General features: G+C 31.4%; 6 non-coding genes across 6 annotated transcripts; 5 read left to right on the forward strand and 1 right to left on the reverse strand.

The window, feature by feature from the left end:
• Positions 1-788: 788 nt before the first annotated feature.
• Trnaa-agc (transfer RNA alanine (anticodon AGC)) lies at positions 789-861 on the reverse strand. The gene has a single exon. It is a non-coding gene; the product is annotated as a tRNA-Ala (tRNA).
• A 10,656-nt stretch (positions 862-11,517) lies between these two features.
• Trnaa-agc (transfer RNA alanine (anticodon AGC)) lies at positions 11,518-11,590 on the forward strand. The gene has a single exon. It is a non-coding gene; the product is annotated as a tRNA-Ala (tRNA).
• A 2,756-nt stretch (positions 11,591-14,346) lies between these two features.
• Positions 14,347-14,419, forward strand: Trnaa-agc (transfer RNA alanine (anticodon AGC)). Its single transcript has one exon. It is a non-coding gene; the product is annotated as a tRNA-Ala (tRNA).
• A 79-nt stretch (positions 14,420-14,498) lies between these two features.
• On the forward strand, positions 14,499-14,571 carry Trnaa-agc (transfer RNA alanine (anticodon AGC)). The gene has a single exon. It is a non-coding gene; the product is annotated as a tRNA-Ala (tRNA).
• Positions 14,572-17,890: 3,319 nt separating this feature from the next.
• Positions 17,891-17,963, forward strand: Trnaa-agc (transfer RNA alanine (anticodon AGC)). Its single transcript has one exon. It is a non-coding gene; the product is annotated as a tRNA-Ala (tRNA).
• Positions 17,964-19,838: 1,875 nt separating this feature from the next.
• On the forward strand, positions 19,839-19,911 carry Trnaa-agc (transfer RNA alanine (anticodon AGC)). The gene has a single exon. It is a non-coding gene; the product is annotated as a tRNA-Ala (tRNA).
• Positions 19,912-21,344: the final 1,433 nt, after the last annotated feature.

Here is a 21,344-nt window from a genome sequence, read left to right on the forward strand (position 1 = left end):
ATTAATTGGTCCCTCATAAAGGTTTTCATCTGAGACACTATTTTTGAAAATTACTCTGGCACCATTTTTTCTAAGATTGATTTCTAACAACATAACACGAATGTTCAATTAACCATATATATTTCAGACAATGTAACAAGAATCTAAACCATAAAAACCCTTTTTTTTGGAGGGGGAGAAAGAAAACCAATTTTAAGAATGAGAAAAAGGGATCAATTGGCTGCGGACCATGTCGAATGCGGCCTTTTTGAAGCTGTTGTGCCTCTAAATTCAAAGTTATAAAGTGTTACTTTTTGTATTTAGACATATCAGTAAGTCGTGAGAAATTTATATGCCTTCATAAAGTCCTCGCAGAACAGCTCCAACCTGCATTTTCTTTATTCATTAATTTCTTTCATTTTTACGTTTTCATTTTTCCTTTCACTTCGAATAAAAATTCATTTTACTCTGATAATATATATATATATATATATATATATATATATATATATATATATATATATATATATATATATATATATATATATATATATATATATATATTGCCGTGTGACTATTTTAAGCCAAATTTTTGCGCAGTAGCTTCTGAGGGTAAAGACCCCTGAGCACCCGAGGGCAGAAGTCTGACTTCTAGCTCAAATGAAGATAGCACACACACACTCGCTTGCGCGACCCTTTCTGATAAAATATAAAATTTTTATGTAAATTAACATAAGAAGTTTTAAAATATTCATAATTTTTAAACAACTTCCCCAATAATGAAAACATTCATCAATTAAATTTAAAATTGGAGGCGCCGGGTATCGATCCCGGTACCTCTCGCATGCTAAGCGAGCGCTCTACCATCTGAGCTACGCCCCCTTCAGTTCCTACTTCTTAATACGCATTCAAAATCAGTTTACTTACATAATTTCGTATGCAAAACGAGCTTTCTGATACTCGCTTCACCTTCAGGCACAGGTGTGTCAACAAGGCGTGCAGTTAATATTTGCCGAAAGCTCAATCAAGTTCCAGCTTTTTGAACTTTCTTAAGGCTGAACTTTTGAGATAAAATTCGGCATAACAATTCGATTAGAAAGCTATAAACATACATTTAACTCATATAAAAAATCTAGAAAATATAAAATATATAAATATTTATCCTTTGCTCTGTTAAAGATTCCCTCATGCAACATTCTGCCCTACTTGGTGATAAGGCCAGGATGAACACTGTACGTCTTCGACAAAGCTCAATACATAATACTGACCTCGAAAACGTCTTCAAGCACATAGTAAATGACAGTTTTTCAGTTCAGAAATTAACAGTATTATAAAATTATTTATCAAACGATAGCAGTTAGAAAGCAAATCTCAGAGTTAGAAAGCGAAATTCACTGAACGGAAAGGGAAGCAAATTCAATAAAAAACGGGAACTTAACCCTAAAAAATAATTTCATGGGGTGCTGCAGTTCTGCAGCCCTAATGAACGAAGCATCATTGGAAGCATGCGAGTGTGGATATAATAGTTAAAATAATGCGAATTTGCAAATTTTGATGTGTGTCCGTAATTTAGATTCAATTTATTGCGAAAAATATACTTCTGGATTTTTTGTAAGGCGGTATTTTAACACAATAATTCTTGTTTGCTACTTAAGTATTTATTTATTATTAAGTATTAGTGATAAATATTATTAATACTTAACAAATTATATAATTTTATTTATAATAATTAAATATTAAGTATTTATTAATTCGTGCTTATTAATTAAGCTATAATAATGTGAATGCTGTTTGTTACATGAAATAACAGCCTAAATGGTAAATTAAAAATTAACTTTATGTTTTACTTGAATTCCTTGATTTTTAACATTATATTGTAAATAGTAGTCGGAAAATGAATATCGAAAAAGAACAATAAATGATCTGCCTCATTTTCACATGTAATAATGCATAATAATTGATCCACCATAAAGATTTTCATCTGAGTAATATTTTATACAATTACTCTCGTATTTTACATCCTGATATACCATCAATAAATCGTATCATACAGCGTGAGTGACGCAGCTATAGTAGCCGGCGCCCGGTCCATAATATAATTTTCCAATCCCATTAGTTATCAGTGGTTCAGTAAGTATAAACGATGCCTGGGGTATGGTTTTATTATGTCGCCTCTTATGATATTTCATTTAAAACAATTATATAAACACACCACTCTTTTGCCTCAATGGTGCTCTATAAGATTAGCTTCTGTGGCATGTATACCCTTTTGCTTTCCGGCCATTTTGCAACGAGTATGATACGAAATTCATATAAAACATTGTAGAAGGAAGATAATTGGATTTATAATTTACGAATTAGGTACGTAGTTATTTCTTAGTTAATACGAGAGTGTTAAAAAGGAATTTCTCTAAATTTTAATTAGAATTTCAATTAAAATAAACTGAAGAAACGGATTTATCCTCGGAACAAATTATTTAACAGAGATCATTTTTACAATACATTAAAAGCAGAAAATTTTGCTTTCATAATTATACCAGTTTTATTTCTATACAATTTTTTTTCTAATTTTAATAAATTCATCGAAGTTTTTTTTTAGTGCAATTCTTTTCATTCTTTTTCTAATGGCGTTTGTAATCACGCTCTTTGCGACGATATTAAATACATTTTTTGTCATGAAATAATTTCTATAATAAAGAGTAAATTTTTAAAACAAAATAAAAATAAATTGCCGAAACTTACAGCATTATCATGTACGATGTTTCATCTAAGAGCTTTAAACTCCATTAAATTATTTTTTTAAATAAATATTTAAATATTTTCTGAAACAATGGATTTTATGCCTCATGGTTACATATACATATACATATAAACGATGAATGTCATTAATACAGTTATTTTTAACATTATCAAGGAAATCTCAAACAATATCACTGCAATGGCCTTCGAATGAAAGCTGCAAGTAAGCAAGGTGTCTTTATAATTGGACGGTGCTAGAGTCAGCTGTGTTTGCTCTCGATATCAAATTCATTCAAGCGAACGTTGATTTTGGGTTGGCATGGAAACGCGAGACTTCCTCGATCTGGTGTGAGTGCGCACTTACTAAATCAAACAGGTGGTCTTCCTGTTGTTGAAAACTTTGATTTGCAACTGCGAAATCAGGAAAAATGCTTAGCAAGATGTGTAATAATCTTTTCATTATATAAAAATTTTATATAAACATTGCGTTTCATTCGCTGTGTAATTGGTAGAAAGCGAGTCACCTGACCCATGACATTGAGGTTTGTTTTACCAGTATTGTTTGAAATATTTAATGAAAATTATTATTAAGGCATAATAAGTATTTATATCGCCCTTGACGATGAAATAATGATAAAAAAAGAATAATTAAAGCTTTAATGTGTACCGAATTAACAACAAATGAGTTTAAAACAATATCATTTGTTAATTCTACTTTGATACACACAATTTGTGGTAACACTAATGAATAACTTCCCTTTTTGTTTACCTTTTCCGAATAATGGAAGTTTTTTCGTCTCTAAGTATCACCGGATTCTTCTCCAATCTCTGAAGTTTTTTAGCATTTATTGAATGAACTCTCTTGGAATTACTGGATAACGATCTTTATTGCCAAAAATCTCATTCTCGACCCATTTCAATCAATTTCGTCTCTAAACGTTTCGTAGCAAACGTCTAAATATCTAAGCAATACATATATTACACTTGTATTGTTATTTTTAAATAGTGACGGGGCCATCAGCGATATCAGATAAAGGAAAAAAAAAGTGCAAAGAAAGACCGAACTGGAGTCTGGCAATTTGAAAAGAACAGTTGATCAAAAAGTTTCTAAGTTAGCGCCAAAATGTTAAAAAAAAAAAAAAAAAATTGATTTTAATATTTAGATAGTAGAGATATATGCAAATAATGTTCCCTTTGTGGGGCTTTGAGTTTTGAATCGGGAGTAGACTGATCGGAAAATGCATGTTCTCATCATGGAAAGATTAAGCTTCTGGTACTAAACGAATGGCCAACGGAGCTTAAAAACTTGCTAATTGGAACTAACGAATATCGCATATAGTATCAGATAACATCTGGGTTGGCCAACGAAAGTGAGCAGGGATCGAAGCCCCCTTGTTTTTATAATAAAATAATTTCTTCTGGAACGAAATTGCTAATTCATTTTTGTGCTCATACATGTAATAAAGAGAGGTATTGGTTGAAAGCAATAAGTCATCTTGAAAAGAAGTTTCAACTGTTCAATTCCAGTGTAATTTTATTTGAAATCTTCGCTTTGTCTTTAAAGTAATGGATGTTTAATTGACGAATTTCAGATGGTATTTAAGACGAATCCGAATCATGAATACTTTTAAAGAAACGCAGTATGCGTGTTGACTGACGAACTGAAATTATAGGGGAGAAAAAAAAGTTGCAAATGCGGTAGCAGTTGTTATGGTTTCAAAACGGGAAAATCCAGAAATAAAGTTTAGTTGGTAGACTTTGAAGCGCGTTCAGTTGAAATATCCTTCATTTTTTAATTAAAAGTAGGAGAGTATTTACTTTTAAAAACTAAACGACATTTAAAAAGAATTGATTTAAAAGGCACATTCATTGAAATAATCATACTCAAATCATTCCCTCACTACAACGCTGCCATTTCCCCAAATATTGTATATTTTAAGCACGAAAAATTGTTTTTAAAACCCCTTAGAAATCTTCTTCTTTAAACTTCCTGATATACTTTTTACAAAAAAAAAAAAAAAAAAAAAAAAAAAAAAAAAAATTGCAAATATATGGTTAAAAATTATTATGGTTTCGTATGTGCAATGAAAAGTCAAATTCTGTAAATATACCTGAAATTATAATTTCAACTGATAGATAGTAAATGTTTTTTTTAAATATATATAATTTCATAAATCACAGTTACTGTACGTTTTCTTTGTTTCATCGTATACGAAAAAGTAAAAATTAATGATTCGAGAGAAGAATATCTACTTCTAAGAATAAATAATGCGACAATTTCAAAACTTTTGTCACCTCCATTTACCTATCAAACTAAATTGCTTTCGTCGTAGCCTAAGCTCATACCATATGGCGACTTTATCAGCCATTAACACAACTTTGAAGCGTTGGCGAACCAAAAAACCACAGCTTCCGCCTCCTTCATTATCTCAAACCTTTCCCACGATTTGAGAATTCCGCGCGTTTTACGTTATTTATGGGAGTTGGTAGAGGCAATCTACGCTTTTCGGGCGGCGTGCGTCAGATTGTTAAGAGATACGCGACGGACGCAGGGCGTGCTTGCCCTCTCTGACATCTCTGAGGGCCCTTCAATAGCACGGATGCTACCAGCCGCAGTTCAGATAAAACATGATTGATTGGGATAAGAGTCCACTTGAAAAATGGGCGCAAAATTAGCTTTCAGGAACTAAAAGCATCGAATCCTGTTTGCTTTTTATAGTAGTTTTCTCGGCTTTTTCAACAAGAAGTGTGAAATCTGAGATCCCGACGGTGGGTTTTTGAGAGCCACTGAAAGTGTTCTCCCTGTAACTTTCTCATATAATTCCTGATAAAGGTGTAATTCCCTTTCCACTAGTATTAAAGCTATAGACGTTCAGTGAAGATGTAAACGGCGCGAGATCTCAGAATTCCTTTTTCGAATCCCGCATATGAAAGTTTTATGCTTTGTAGAATATTAAAGGCCGGCGTCCTGACACAGGGGTAGCGCGTCTTCCCCGTGACCTGGGGGTCCTGGGTTCGAGTCTCGGTTAGGGTATGGTTGTTCTCTTACTGGTGTGCTCTGTGTGAGAAGCCCCCCTGTAAAAAGGGGTTGTGCAAGCGAGTGTGTGTGCTATCTTCATTGAGCTAGAAGTCAGACTTCTGCCCTCACGGGTGCTCAGGGGTCTTTACCCTCAAAAGCTACTGCGCAAAATTTGGCTTAAATAGTCACACAACAACAACAAAAAAAGAATATTGAAGAAAAGCTAGTGTGCCTATTGGACACTTTTTTGACTACAAATTTAAACCAAAATCTGGCACAGTACTACCATTTTTAAACATAAGATTTAATTCAAAATTTCACTTATTTAAGTCATTGCATTTTTTTTTTCATTGTGTTAAAAAAAAAAAAAAGGATCATCTTAGCAAGGTGGAAGGCAAAGATATATTCCTTTACATCTAAGTTACTATCTGGCAACATAAATTGTTCATGTTAGAAACAGTCAAAATAAGAGCTTGAAAATCACTTTTCAACCTCTAACTTCTGATATTACAGTTATGAAAATCTTTAAATACAAAGTTGTTCGTCTTAATGAGACGCTAATTTGGCTAATTGAATTTATTTTTCTATCTTTAATATTAAAAAAGTTATAGCAAAATGAAAATTTCACACCCCACCACCACCATTTCTACTTCCTTTGAATTAGATATGCCATTTAAGAACTAATTCGAGATTTTTACATTTCTATCAGCATATTCCCGGTTAAAATCCAAATAAAATTGCTCTAGTTGTCCTGTTCACATGATAACATGGGCAAAGCATTATACGCATATATATGAAATTTTCCCGAAATCTTGCTATCAAAACTATTTAATAGGTAATCTTCCTATAGTAATCTATTTTTTTTTTAAAATTTTAATGGAAATTTAACATCTGATATACCGAACAATTTAAAAGTCATAAAGTCATAGTCAAAAAGTCATAAAGTCATAGTTTAAAAAACATATGAAAATTCAATAATTTACGGAATAATGAAGGTGGACGGGTAAAAATTGATAAGCATGCTTAAAATGTTATGAGGTTTTATATGAGTGCAAAAAAATGGCCAATTGATGGCTATTCATGTGAAAACAAAGGCAATAATTAGCATAACAATTGATTTTTAGCAAATGACAAATGCTCAACATGTCGACCGTCATTCGCCAACAATCGCCAATAATTGAGAAACAATTCGCCAATAATCGTGAAACAATATTGTGAACAGCAAGAATATCTGTAAGTGTGGTGAGAAATTATCAACGTATGATGTCTTTTAGCATCCCTAATGAGTTTGCACGATCGTGGTACTTAACCTCACAACCAACGTCATGCAATGTGGTTCGCAAGACAATTCTAGGTTGGTTTTTTTTTTTTTTTTTTTTTTTTTTTGTAGTCCAAATTCTGCAACTGTGGGAGTTGACAAATCCTCTGAGTATGAAATGAGCTTCGTCTGTCCACAACACGTTAGACAAACAGTCGTTATCTTAACTCTTTTTTTTTTTTTTTTGTTTCAACAAAGCTGTATGTTTACTATTTCAAACATGTGTGTCAATTTTTACATCTCTACCTACATTATTTCTTCAACTATTGAATTTTCAATTATTAATGGACTTTTGAATCACCCATCCGAAAATGGCTACCAATCTTGTAGAACCGAATACTATAATCTGGAAAAAATGCTGCAATCTACATCAATAATCAAGTACTAGTCTTGATTATTGATGTATTCGATACGATTCATCGAAACTTTGCTCTATGTAGATGTGTTACTTGATATTTGATGTGTTACTTGTTACTAGATATTTCTAGGTAGATGTGTTATGATATACTTACTTGATATTTCTATGATATGTTTTACTTGATATTTCTATGTAGATGTGTTACTTGATATTGATTTTGGGGTCGGTGTTACCATCAGAGTGATTGCTTGAGATACTACAATAATGAAGAGATTGTCCACCCGAAGAAAAATCATTAAAATCACAAGAAGACGATTTCCGAAAAAACTTAGCATTTGATGTACTATCATGTAGTTTATGGCGATACAAATTATAAAATAGTGCTCCAAATTCATGCATTTCATTCATAGGAAAGTGACATATACACATTATTTTGCACAATCCCTTTTTGTAGGGGAGCCCTATCACACACGTCATAGATAGAACACAGGGGGAAAACAACCAAATTTGAACCAGGACTCGAACCCGGGACGCCCAGAGCACGGGAAAATCGCACTACGCCTAAGCCAGAACGCCTACTTACTTTTGTAGTCATTAAATTAATTGACTTTAAATAAATGTACTGATTTCAACCTTTGTTTCAGATCTTCTTTCCTCCCGACTTTCTTTCAAAATAATTTATTACAGGATTTAGTTCATTTTTTTTTTCATTTTTAATTTCTGTAGTTTCTAAAAGTAACGCCAGTTTGTAATTTTATTCGAGATTATTTTACTTCATGCAAATTTTATTTTCAGAAAAGTCAGCATTGCATTCGATTTTAAACAAGAATTCTATCGTGTGTTATGCAAGCAAAAGTATGGTACTAATCGGAAACATTAGATTGCATAAAATTTAAGCACAATTATTTTTGGACACACTTTATAAGTGACGCATATATACAAAACTATATGAGAAAGTCGAAGAATAAAACTTCCGACTTCTTTGAAAAGTTTACTATCAAAAACGAAACAAAAATTAGTTAGGCGTTCTCTTTTAGTGTAGAAAGAAATGCAAATAGTTAAATTTAATTCTGTAACCATATTATCTTTTTCAAGACAAACTGAATAGATTTTAACGAATTTTGAATCTCCAAAGCAGGCGTAACTGGATTTTTGTTGAAAATTAAAAGAAAGCTTTCAGTGGTAAGTCTAATCCATCACCAGCCATTCAACTTTTTCTAATTTGCTTCGAAAAGAATAATATCGCCTTGTTGAGCTTAACGCCATTGTTAATTTACCAACAGCACTGTCACAATCGGGCGAAACCCAAAACCTCCCCATATTACAAAGAAGCACTAAAATACTCGCGAAAAAAGTTCAACTTTAAAAATATTTTATTGTAGAATTTTTTCTCCGCCTAAAATTGTTGAAATAGAGTATAACTCTCAACAGGCTTAAGGTAAGCATAGGCGTTTACTGTTTCAGTTCGTGAACATGACCAGTTTGGTCTCTTTAGTTAGTAAAACAATTATTTTCCAAAACATTTGTCGCCAAATTTGATTTTTTCAGTAAATAGTTCGCCAAGTCATGCATTAGAATTTACATTATTAAAACCCAACCATTGGCGGAAATGAACTTGGCGACCTGGACAATACCGAGTTCTTGAGAGTAACCCGCTTTCCTATTTTATTTGTGGTCTTTTCTTTTCCTTTCTTTCTTTCTTTTTTCCTGCCAAGAATATTTAAACGGCGCACTTTTAAAAACTTTTTTTCACCATTACGGATAGTTAAGCAGGTAATTATGAGGAAGAAGAGATTGTTTTGAGAGTTTTTCAAAGAATTTTTGAAAAGTGATGACGCTTTGTTTGTGAGTTTCGCTAAATTGATTTCGAAAAGTACATATCTGAAGCACACTCACTATTAAAGACAGGCCATTGTTTTTGCTCTTGAAAGACAACTTTCAGTGCGAAACGGTTGCCTCAAAGGAATAGAACTCCATTTGAGATATTCTAAACTGCTTTTAAATGACAGGGTAAAAATTATTTTGAAAAGCATGCTGTATAAACATATATTCTCTTCCTTTGTTTCTCTTAACTACAGAATAGCTATACAATATTCAAAGCAAGTAATGATTAAAAGTGCGTCTTTCAAAACAGTTGTGGTTTTACTTGAAATGAAAATAAGTTCTGCAGCCAAAACTGGTTTTTGTTTAGCAAAAATAATATCCTGGAATCGTGCTTTAATATATGAGCTCTATCCTTTAAATTTTATAAAAATAAGAATTAAAACATGAACATGAAAATAAACAAAAAATGTTACTTAGCCATGTTATTAAATTTTAATTGCTTTTTTGATATTACTAACATAACTGAGTCTTAATTAAATTTTTAAAAAAGTACCGAAATTAGTAATATCAAAATAGGTTTTCTTTTTAAAAAATGATGATTTTAATGCAATTTTATTGAATACACGTTGTTGTTCTTGTGTTGAAGATATTCCCTGTGATAGGAAAAATTATATACAGTACACTCCCGATTATCCGCGGAAGTGGGTGGTGCGGCCGCCGCGGATAACAAAAATCGCGGATAATCCGGAAAAAGCTAAAAACGGGTATAGCAAAAGAGAAAACAATCATTCCAACTTTGAAAAATCGTTTTATGTACAAGAAAACGCAAAATAAACAGCAGGAAATGTTTAACTAACGCTTAATATTTTAGTATATCATTCAAAACTAACCTAAAATGCATTTTGTTAATGAAAACAGAAAAGTGCTTTGTACTTACGAGAGGCGTCAAAGATACACAGAAAAATTAATACATATGTACTGTTTTAATACTGTAATGTATTATGCAATTACAAAAGCATAGCTGTAAAACTACACCTTTTTGAAGAAATCAGTCATTTGTGTTTGGAATCATTTTTGCTTTGCTTTGGAATTTGCTTCTTGCTTTGGAATCATTTTCTCTTTGCTTGGAAAAAAAAATAACTTAGTGCGACAGGCGCGGATAACCCACCCGCGGATAATCGGGAGTCTACTGTAAATATATATCAATTTTAGTTTATATAGAATTTACTTTTGCCAAACGAATTTTTCCCTTATAGTTTTGTTAAACTTTTTTCAGCTGAATAATAAAGTATTTAACAATGAAAGTAATTTAATTACAAAATTAATAGCGGAGCTTGGATAATACGAAAGTAAATTGTTCACAACATAGATTCTATATGATATATTGTTGAAATATAGTATCAGGTGATTCAGGTGAGTAAACGATTCATACGCGTATTTATGCCTACTCAAAAGTGTTATTAATTATTTTTGAATGAATATAATGAGTAATCTCATGAAGGGGGGGGGGCTTAGCTCAGATAGTAGAACGTTCGTTTAGTATACAGCTCAGAGAGTAGAAATGTATAACTAGGTGGGAATTTATTAGATATTAATTAATTTCTTCAAAATGAAGAGAAATTTAATGATAATAATTAATTCAATGTTTTTCTATGATAAGATCTCAAAATATTAAAGCACAAAAATGATTTTTATATTAAAATTTTTAGGAAATTATGTTTTTAGTAATGCCAAATTTTATGTAGTATAATTTCTTTCCATTTCACATCAAGCAATTGTTGAAAAAAAATTATGTTTATTTTATTCAATCAATTGGATGAGGGACTGAACCAGCACGGACAAGAAATGGACAGGAGGACATCCCTATGACTAGGCCTTAGTCAATGTATCGGTCAAAGAATTTTTAAAAAAAATTAAGATCTTATTTCGATGCATAATCTACAGCTTGATGGCGTGGGAGCTGATATAGACGTGCCGTTATGGATCTTTCCAATAAACTATTCATATTTCTTCTAATAGTTAAATGTGGAAAAAGAATATTTTTAATGGCTGCATCAATACCTATTTTTTCTAACGTTTGCTTAATGACTAAATAAATACAAAATAAAATATATGTATTTGAGCAAACTTTTAAATTGAGTCTTTAATGACACTTCAAGAGCTGACCATTCACCTGCCTTGTTGACACACCTGTGCTTGAGGTGAGAAAAGTAACACGTTTCGTGTATGAAATGGTGTCAATAACTGATTTTGAATGTATATTAAGATGCAGAAACCGAAGGGGGCGTAGCTCAGATGGTAGAGCGCTCGCTTAGCATGCGAGAGGTACCGGGATCGATACCCGGCGCCTCCATTTTTGAACATGAAATTTTTTTTCATTTTTCAGGCACAAATTGATATCAACAATTGACTTTGATGACATATTTTAGAGTAGGAACCGAAGGAGGCGTAGCTCAGACTGTAGAGCGCTTACTTAGCATGTGAAATGTACTAGGATAAATACCCGGTGCCTCTAGTTTTGGATATGTAGAATTATTTTAATTTTCTTGCACTAAGTGGTGCCAACAATTGATTTTGATGGTTTGGTTTGGTTTGGTTATATTAACGTCCCGTTTGAAGCAAGACTAGGGCTATTTTGTCAATTGATTTTGAATTCATATTATAAGCATCGGTTCGAAAGGGATGTAGTTTAGATGGTATATCGCTCACTTAAACTGCAAGAGGTACTAGAATCGATACCCAGCTCCTCTATTTTTATAGTCACTTTGAGTTATGCTTGAACGGAGTCACTAAGATCTTCCTACTATCATGAATTAATGCGTACTTTTAGAAACCTCAGAATTTGCATCTTGGACGATTCTTCTTTAATACGCCAATGTGAATGTATTATCGACAGCAGTAGATTTCTGTCAAAAGATTCTTGACAGAATGATTCGTCGAAATCTCAAATTCGATTTTTTTTTTTTTTTTTTTTTTTGAGATTATAATATTTTCTCTATACTTCGTATACTAGAAAGTGAAAATGTTACTTTAGCTATAAATAACCTAAATTTTTAAATTCTAAATTCATATATGAAACTTGTTGCTGCTAAGAATCGCTAAATGCATTATATTTCATAAATATTTTTTCACAATATTTGCTTTTTTTTTTATAAAGATGACATATATCATTTACACCAAAAGTTCGTCCAGCATCTTCATCAAATAAGCATAAGAAATAAAATACAGCAGTTTGTACGGAAATACAGTATATATTTGTATACAATCTGAAAGCTAGTCATGTTTGAAATAAATTTGTGAGTTTTTACTGCTTGGCGACTTTTGAACAATGTGATTTGAATTTGTATTTTTAACTTTTATTTTTTGTTATATTTATGCAATTTTTTGCCCTCTGAAAACTGCGAAAATAAAATTTTCTGAAGTTCTCTCCAATGTTCATCATTTTTTACCTGTAATAATTAATGACATTTGATCTCTTATAAATGTCCTTTTGAATAGTGTTTTAGAAAATCATCTAAGTATCTTTTTTTCGATAAACGACTTTTAATAAAATAAAATGAATTTTCAATAAGCTAAATATATTTTTATCAAGGTACAAAAAGCCAAGCTGAAATTCATGAACAAGCAATGAGAGAAAGCAAGAGGAAGAAAAGAACAGAAAAAAAACCCTGAAAACAGCGAAGACAAGTTAAGTACAGTAGACTCCCGATTATCCGCGGAGCGGATTGTCCGCGCCTGCCGCACAATGTTTTTTTTTTTTTTTTTTGACTGATTTCTTCAAAAAGGTGCAGTTTTACAATCATGCTTTTGTAATTACATAATTATTAAAACAGTGTATATGTATTCATTTTTCTGTGTATCTTTGACGCCTCTCGTAAGTACAAAGCACTTTTCTGTTTTCATTAACAAAATGAATTTTAGGTTAATTTTGAGTGATATACTAGAATATTAAGCGTTAGTTAAACATTTCCTGCTGTTTATTTTACGTTTTATTGTACATAAAACGATTTTTCAAAGTTGGAATGACTGTTTTCTCTTTTGCTATACCCGTTTTTAGCTTTTTTCGGATTATCCGCGATTTTTGTTATCCGCGGCGGCCGCGCCACCCAATTCCGCGGATAATCGGGACTGTACTGTATAGGAAGGAGGAAAAGTATCAGTTTCCCGGGCTTCACGATGGAACAGCTGGGATAGCAGTGAGATGGCAGCTCTGATACCTCTAAATCCAAAGGAAAGAAATGTTAGTTTTAGTCTGTCGATTAGTTGTGTATACAGTCGGCAAACATAGGCTGCCGGACAACTAACCTCAACATACATTTCGCTTGTTTATTGATTTATTTCAGTCTTCTCTTCACATTTCATTATTTTCTTTTTCCATCATTGGACTCGGATTGATAAAGTGAACACAGAATTCTCAGAGTGTAAATATTGTTAAATTAGATTTTAAAAACTAAAATGCAACCTAAAAAAATTTCTGAAGGTTTTGCGGCTCTTAACCCCTAATAAACAATTTGCCATTGTATGTAGATGATTAGAAACGAAATAAATGTATTTTGACATTTCTCAAAGAAATGCCTCAGTCAAAAATAGATACTCGAAATCTTGTCAGGACATAATCAACAGGTTAATGGGGATTAGGTTGCATCAGACGATCCATAATAGAGTTTAAAATACAGCTTCGAATTTGTGGGCATACTGATAGTTCGGAACGGAATATCTTTAGATTAGCATCAATATTTGCATCTTCCAAAGTTACCGTACTGAATGAAAAAAAAAAGAGCTATAAGCATTTAAAGAAAAATCTAAGTCCAATTTTGATTGAATTTCAGATGGTCTTATTGACACACCTTTCCCTGAGGTGAGAAAACGCATAGCTGGAACATGTTTCATGAATAAAATGCTGTTAATCACTGCTTTTCATTACATATTATGCAACGATGAAGGAAGGGGGCGTAGCTCAGATGGTAGAGCGCTCGCTTAGCATGCGAGAGGTACCGGGATCGATATTCGGCGCCTCCAGTTTTAAACATGAAGATTTGCTTTCTTTTTTCAGGCACGAAAATATGTAAACAACTGAGTTTGAATAGATATAATGAACCCTTCATAGAAGGGGGCGTAGCTCAGATGGTAGAGCGCTCGCTTAGCATGCGAGAGGTACCGGGATCGATACCCGGCGCCTCCAGTTTTGGACATGCAGAATTGTTTTCCTTTTTCAGACACGAAATGATGTCAAGAATGCATATTATGAACGCTTGCTCGAAGGGGGCGTAGCTCAGATGGTAGAGCGCTCGCTTAGCATGCGAGAGGTACCGGGATCGATACCCGGCGCCTCCAGTTTTGGACATGAATTGTTTTCCTTTTTCAGACACAAAATGATATTGAATACATAATATGACAGACAGACTTTCTCTGAATTTATTTCATTCAAAATATGATAAAGAACTGCAGTTTTAGTTAAAAACAACATATTAAATTTCATTCGTCAAGCTCAAAACGCGTTTGAGTTATCATTTTACAGGTAAAAATACAGATATAATTCTTTTTAATATGTTTTTCGAACAAAGGGTGATCTTCAAAATCTGGAGGTTGAATCTTTGAATGATTGCAATGCTTTCTCTTTGCATTCTTCATTATATACACAAGAAAATAAATAAATAAAAAAAAATAAAATAAACTTCTTTAAAATATTTTACATGAATTTTCAACAGACTGGCTTGCGTTAGGTCGATAGTTTAATATTTTCACACTATTGGACGTACAGTCATTTTTAGAGTTTCATAAAAATATCAATCTCTTATATCATTCAATTTTTGCGATGAAAAATGAAGAAAATTTAATATCCGATAAAAAATATTGTTTAGCTATCTAAAAATTGATTGAAACTAACGCATATGAACATATTTATTTCACCATCTCAAACCTTTTCATTGTTTTTAAAAAGTCAGTCTTGAATCATATGATAAGAATAAAAGTAACAGAAAATAGAGCAGAATTATAGAAATAATTATCACATTCTTTGAAGTTTATATAAACAATTTACAAATTAAAAATGCTTATCGTAATATTCTGGATGTGATTAGATATTCTTCATGATTTTGATCTCTTAACTTAAAGAAATTTCTTTTTAATTTTATGCCATACCCAGCTTAAAAAACAAACAACCCTTCAATGAAAATGTTATTGTGACCTTTAAATTGAAAATATACATCATTTTGACTCCCCTTCTTAGCTCATTTTGAAAAAATGTTTACATTTTTTGAGAGGAAATGAACAAGAAAAATTTTTATTAACTATATTACAGGGACTCATTACATTATTTTTTATACATTTTTTGAGTGAAAATAAACAATAAAATATTTTAATATAAAACAGAGGTGCTTTACGTAAAGAAAATATTTATGTATATGTTACGTACTAAGAGAATGTTTTGATACTTATAAAACAGAGATGCGTTACTTAATTTTGTATATATATTTTTTGAGAGAAAATAAACAAGAAAATATTCTAATACTTTACTTATAAAACAGAGATGCGTTACTTAATTTTGTATATATATTTTTTGAGAGAAAATAAACAAGAAAATATTTTAATACTTATAAAACAGAGATGCGTTACTTAATTTTGTATATATATTTTTTGAGAGAAAATAAACAAGAAAATATTTTAATACTTATAAAACAGAGATGCGTTACTTAATTTTGTATATATATTTTTTGAGAGAAAATAAACAAGAAAATATTTTAATACTTATAAAACAGAGATGCGTTACTTAATTTTGTATAAATATTTTTTGAGAGAAAATAAACAAGAAAATATTTTAATACTTATAAAACAGAGATGCGTTACTTAGTCTAATATATATATTTTTTGAGAGAAAATAAACAAGAAAATATTTTAATACTTATAAAACAGAGATGCGTTACTTAGTCTAATATAGATATTTTTTGAGAGAAAATAAACAAGAAAATATTTTAATACTTATAAAACAGAGATGCGTTACTTAATTTTGTATATATATTTTTTGAGAGAAAATAAACAAGAAAATATTTTAATACTTATAATACAGAGATGCGTTACTTAATTTTGTATATATATTTTTTGAGAGAAAATAAACAAGAAAATATTTTAATACTTATAAAACAGAGATGCGTTACTTAGTCTAATATATATATTTTTTGAGAGAAAATAAACAAGAAAATATTTTAATACTTATAAAACAGAGATGCGTTACTTAGTCTAATATAGATATTTTTTGAGAGAAAATAAACAAGAAAATATTTTAATACTTATAAAACAGAGATGCGTTACTTAATTTTGTATATATATTTTTTGAGAGAAAATAAACAAGAAAATATTTTAATACTTATAATACAGAGATGCGTTACTTAATTTTGTATATATATTTTTTGAGAGAAAATAAACAAGAAAATATTTTAATACTTATAAAACAGAGATGCGTTACTTAGTCTAATATATATATTTTTTGAGAGAAAATAAACAAGAAAATATTTTAATACTTATAAAACAGAGATGCGTTACTTAATTTTGTATAAATATTTTTTGAGAGAAAATAAACAAGAAAATATTTTAATACTTATAAAACAGAGATGCGTTACTTAGTCTAATATATATATTTTTTGAGAGAAAATAAACAAGAAAATATTTTAATACTTATAAAACAGAGATGCGTTACTTAGTCTAATATATATATTTTTTGAGAGAAAATAAACAAGAAAAATGTTTAAATACTTATAAAATAGAAACACATTACATAATTTTGTATATATTTTTTGAAAGAAAATAAACAAGAAATTTTTTTAATAATTATAATACAGCAGTTTGTTGCATAATTCACATTTTCCCATAAGAATTCAATAATTTCTCATAAGAATAGAGTTTCAGTGGCAATCAATCCATCATTTTAATAATGTAATGAAATCAGAACGCTCACGGACTAGTTATCGTTAAAAAAACATATTTTTCTTTAATAGCACAGCAGTTGGGAAATAGAGCATCTTCTCTGGAACGATAGAATATCAATTGTAATGGGGGGCGGGGGGTTGAAGTCATACCATAAGTTAAAACTTTCAATGCAGGGTAAAAGGCTAAAGTTCCAACTTTCCCCAGTTAGCTCAATCTTTCAAAATTCTTCCCTTTACCTAGAAGGGATACAAATGTTGTACCAGATGCATTTTTTCCCCTGAAGCATTGGCTGATAAGAATGTTAAATTACAAAAGTGTCGGAATTTTATTTCCTGCGAAAATTATCGCCTAATCATGCTAATCATTTTGCAGATAGTTGCCCTCGTTAATTATCCCTTTGTATCCCATTTGCACAATTATGTATATCATGTTTACCATATGTGCAAGACTGTGTATACCGACAATTAAATCATAAATACATTGTGTCGAAAGTCATCAAATCACAATTAAAAGTCATAGTTAAGATCAAAATGATTTCTGTTACCTCAATTAAAATGCAAATGAACTTTATTGTGGTTTCAGAATCTCCGAAGTAGAATGCTGATTGCAACTCGCTGGACATTATTGACACACCTGCCCCTCAGGTGAGAAAATTATGAGCAAACGCATTTCACACTTTAAATTGTGTCAATATCTGGTTGTGAATACATGTTAGGAGACTGGAACCGAAGGGGGCGTAGCTCAGATGGTAGAGCGCTCGCTTAGCATGCGAGAGGTACCGGGATCGATACCCGGCGCCTCCATTTTTAAACCCACTTTCAGCTATGCAATCATTGAGTCAATAAAATCTTCCAACTTCGATGTTTTAAGGCGCATTTGCAGAAACTTACTAATTAGCTTTTTGTAAGTTTCTTCTTATACGTGCCGATGGGCATGAATTGTTGACCCCCCTTTTTCTCCCATTGTGAAAACTATTTGTCTGCTTGTTTATGCATTGTCTAATGTATTAGTTACTGTTTGTGGTTTGGTTATATTAACGTCCCATTTGAAGCAACACTAGGGCTATTTTGGGACAGACCTCTTAATTTTGAACCGCGGTCAGATGACGAGGACGACACCTGAGCTAGCACTCCCCTCACCACACCACACCACACCACACCAGCGGGAGGACATTTGGTCAAGACGGATTTAACGTGCAATAGACCCCCTTACACGACGGTTCTTCGGTGGAATCGGGTCACGAACCTGAAACCCTCCGGTTCCGAAGCCGAGACCTCACCACCAGGCCACCGCGGCCCCTACTGTGGATACGGATCATAAAGAGACTAGCAAAGGGCGCGTACTCAAATAGTAAAGCTCTCGTTTGGCATGCGAGGGGTACCGGAATTGATATCTTAAACTCCAATTTAGAATTCCGTGAGAATTCTCAGTTCGAGGTTGAAATAATGATGCTAATGTTTGTACTTTTTAAATAAATTTCAAAAAACAGTTACAAATTTTTTAAGAATATTTTTTTGTGTGTAAATTGAAATATGTTAACAGTGAAGAATTTCATTTAATAATTCTGAATTCTTAATACGTTCTTTAATAAATCTGAATTCTTAAATTTTAAGCTTATTTGGACAGTAAAAATTTTACTTCAAGCTATCATTCTAATTTATTCAAAATAATTGATGGATTATTCAGTCTATTTTGTTAAGGGTTTTAAATCTTAAAAGGCAGCAGGAATCTGCTACGCACTAAAGAAAAAGTAACTGCTTCAAAGAGTATTAAGGCTAAACACACACAACAATTGTTTTGAAGAAGAAATTTTATAATTGCAAAAAGCCTTTTCTTGCAAAGAATATCTTTCTCATGCTTTCTTGTGTGTCCATGTAGAGAATTATGTACTTTTATGATTTAATTATTATCATCCTTTCCGAAGTAACTCAATTGAGAGAGATGATAGTCTCAAATTTATTATTCCTTAGAATATACAATTACAGGTAGGTTAACCTTATCTCTAGCTGTACAAATTCTTTAACCATAAATTTTTCTCTCCTCTACCTAACTAATCTTACATACCTGTAAAAGGTTTTAATTTTTCGTTTAACCCTTATTATTATATTCTATTAAGACTCTTATCACTATTTAAACGTTTCTTTCGCATTTACATCTTATTTCTTTCTTGGATAGATCACTTATTATAGAAAATAAGAAAAACAACATTAAGACGGTACAAATGATATCTTCAAAAAGAAGATTAGCAATTTGCCATCTCTGAAAATCTCGGTCAAAACAAATCTAGATATAGAAAATGAGAATAGTAATTAGATGTATTTTAAAGGTTAATGGAGACAAAGCAACATTACATGCACCATTATACAGCTTTCCAATAAATAATGAAAATTATTCCAAAGAATCAAATGTCAATATGGTTATTCTTGAAGTTTTAACCAACAGCTGTTGTTTCTAATGTTAGTATATTGAATAAATAACAAATAAATAAATAACTTATATGCATCTGTGGAAACTTTTAAATGAAGCCTTAATTGCTACTTCTGGAGTTAATAGTTCACTTGTCTTATTGACATACACCTGCGTGCCTGAGGTAAGAAAAATAACAGTTGGAACACGTTTCCTGCATGAAATGGTGTCAATAACTGATTTTGAATGCTTAATATGAGCTATTGCTCGAAGGGGGCGTAGCTCAGATGGTAGAGCGCTCGCTTAGCATGCGAGAGGTACCGGGATCGATACCCGGCGCCTCCATTTTTAAATTTGAGTGTTTAGAAAATTGTCTTAATTCTTACAATTGGTTAAAAAAATTTCAAAAATATATGTTTCTCTTATAGCATGTATATATTAACAAAGAATTTACTTTTAACAAAAATGAACATATTAGCCTTCATTTAATCCTGTATCTCATTTTCCTGTTGTCTTTAATTCCGTAATTTCCATTTTACACCAAAACATGTGTTTAAAATCATAAATAGATATGGTAACTCCAAAAAATGGATATAGAAATTTTTATTCCGACTTATTAACTCTTAACTATAGCAAATTCTATGAGTTAAACTTATGAATATAAAATATCGACTTAAGGTCTCTCTATGAATTAAACTCATGAATGTCCAACATCGAGATTAAGTCTCTTCCTAGAAGTCTCTGGATTTTTTTTTGTCCATCGACAATTTTATTCGCAATTTTTTTTTTTTTTAAAAAAAAAAGGATTGTTAATTAAAAGGCTAGGGGGAAGGGGGAATTGCCAGCTCAGGAGTCGTCCTCATCATATGATCGCGATCCAAATTTACGAGGTCGGTCACAAAATAGCTCTAGTATTACTTTAAAACGGGACGTTAATATAACTAAACTAAATTGACTATCGCAGTCACATTATGGGAACTCTATTTAGGGTTCAGTAAAAATTGATAAAGAAAATTCTTCAGAAAGTATACAAATATAACAATACTAAATAGTCTAATATGATCTATGTACTAAAAATACAAAACCCAACAAACCAGGATACTCTTTCTACTCAGAATTATTTTTCTAGAAGAGACAAATCTGAAAATCATGGACTATTCCATAGAGAAAACTTGAAAGGGGAGAGCTCTGATTCAATAGTTAAATATTATTTGAATATTAATTCAAATATTAGTTGAACTAATTCAACTAATATTTTAAAACTGAATCTAACTAATCTTCTTTTAATTAAGGACTATCAGACTTTCTACGTGAAAATTCGGGACATATAATTCTAATTCGAGACAAATATAGAACACTTTTCAATTCAAGACAACCAATCTAAATTCGGGATTGCTCCTACAAGTCAGAACTTCTGATGGAGACTAAATTAACCCTTTCTAGGGCCGTGGGAAGTATGCTTCCTACCAAATTTATCAATTTTTGTATGAAATTATGTAGGTTGGCATAAGTTCTGACACATTTTTTTAGTAAGTCAGAAACTTAGATGCTTCAGTTCTTTATCTCAGACAAAATGATGTGTCTTGATTTGTTACTTAATTATTAATTAACGAAATTAAATTTATATAATAAGCTAAATGAATCCCTTTTCTTATTCTAATTTCAAGCCTAAAGATATTTTAATATAATATGACTAGAAAAAAATGGCCCTTTAAAGGGTTAACAGAATATGTTCTTTGCTCCATTCATATACATCTCTCTCTCTCTCACACACACAC

The sequence above is a fragment of the Argiope bruennichi genome, chromosome 3 (genome assembly GCF_947563725.1).
Source record: "Argiope bruennichi chromosome 3, qqArgBrue1.1, whole genome shotgun sequence".
NCBI classification, from domain to species: Eukaryota; Metazoa; Arthropoda; class Arachnida; order Araneae; family Araneidae; genus Argiope; species Argiope bruennichi.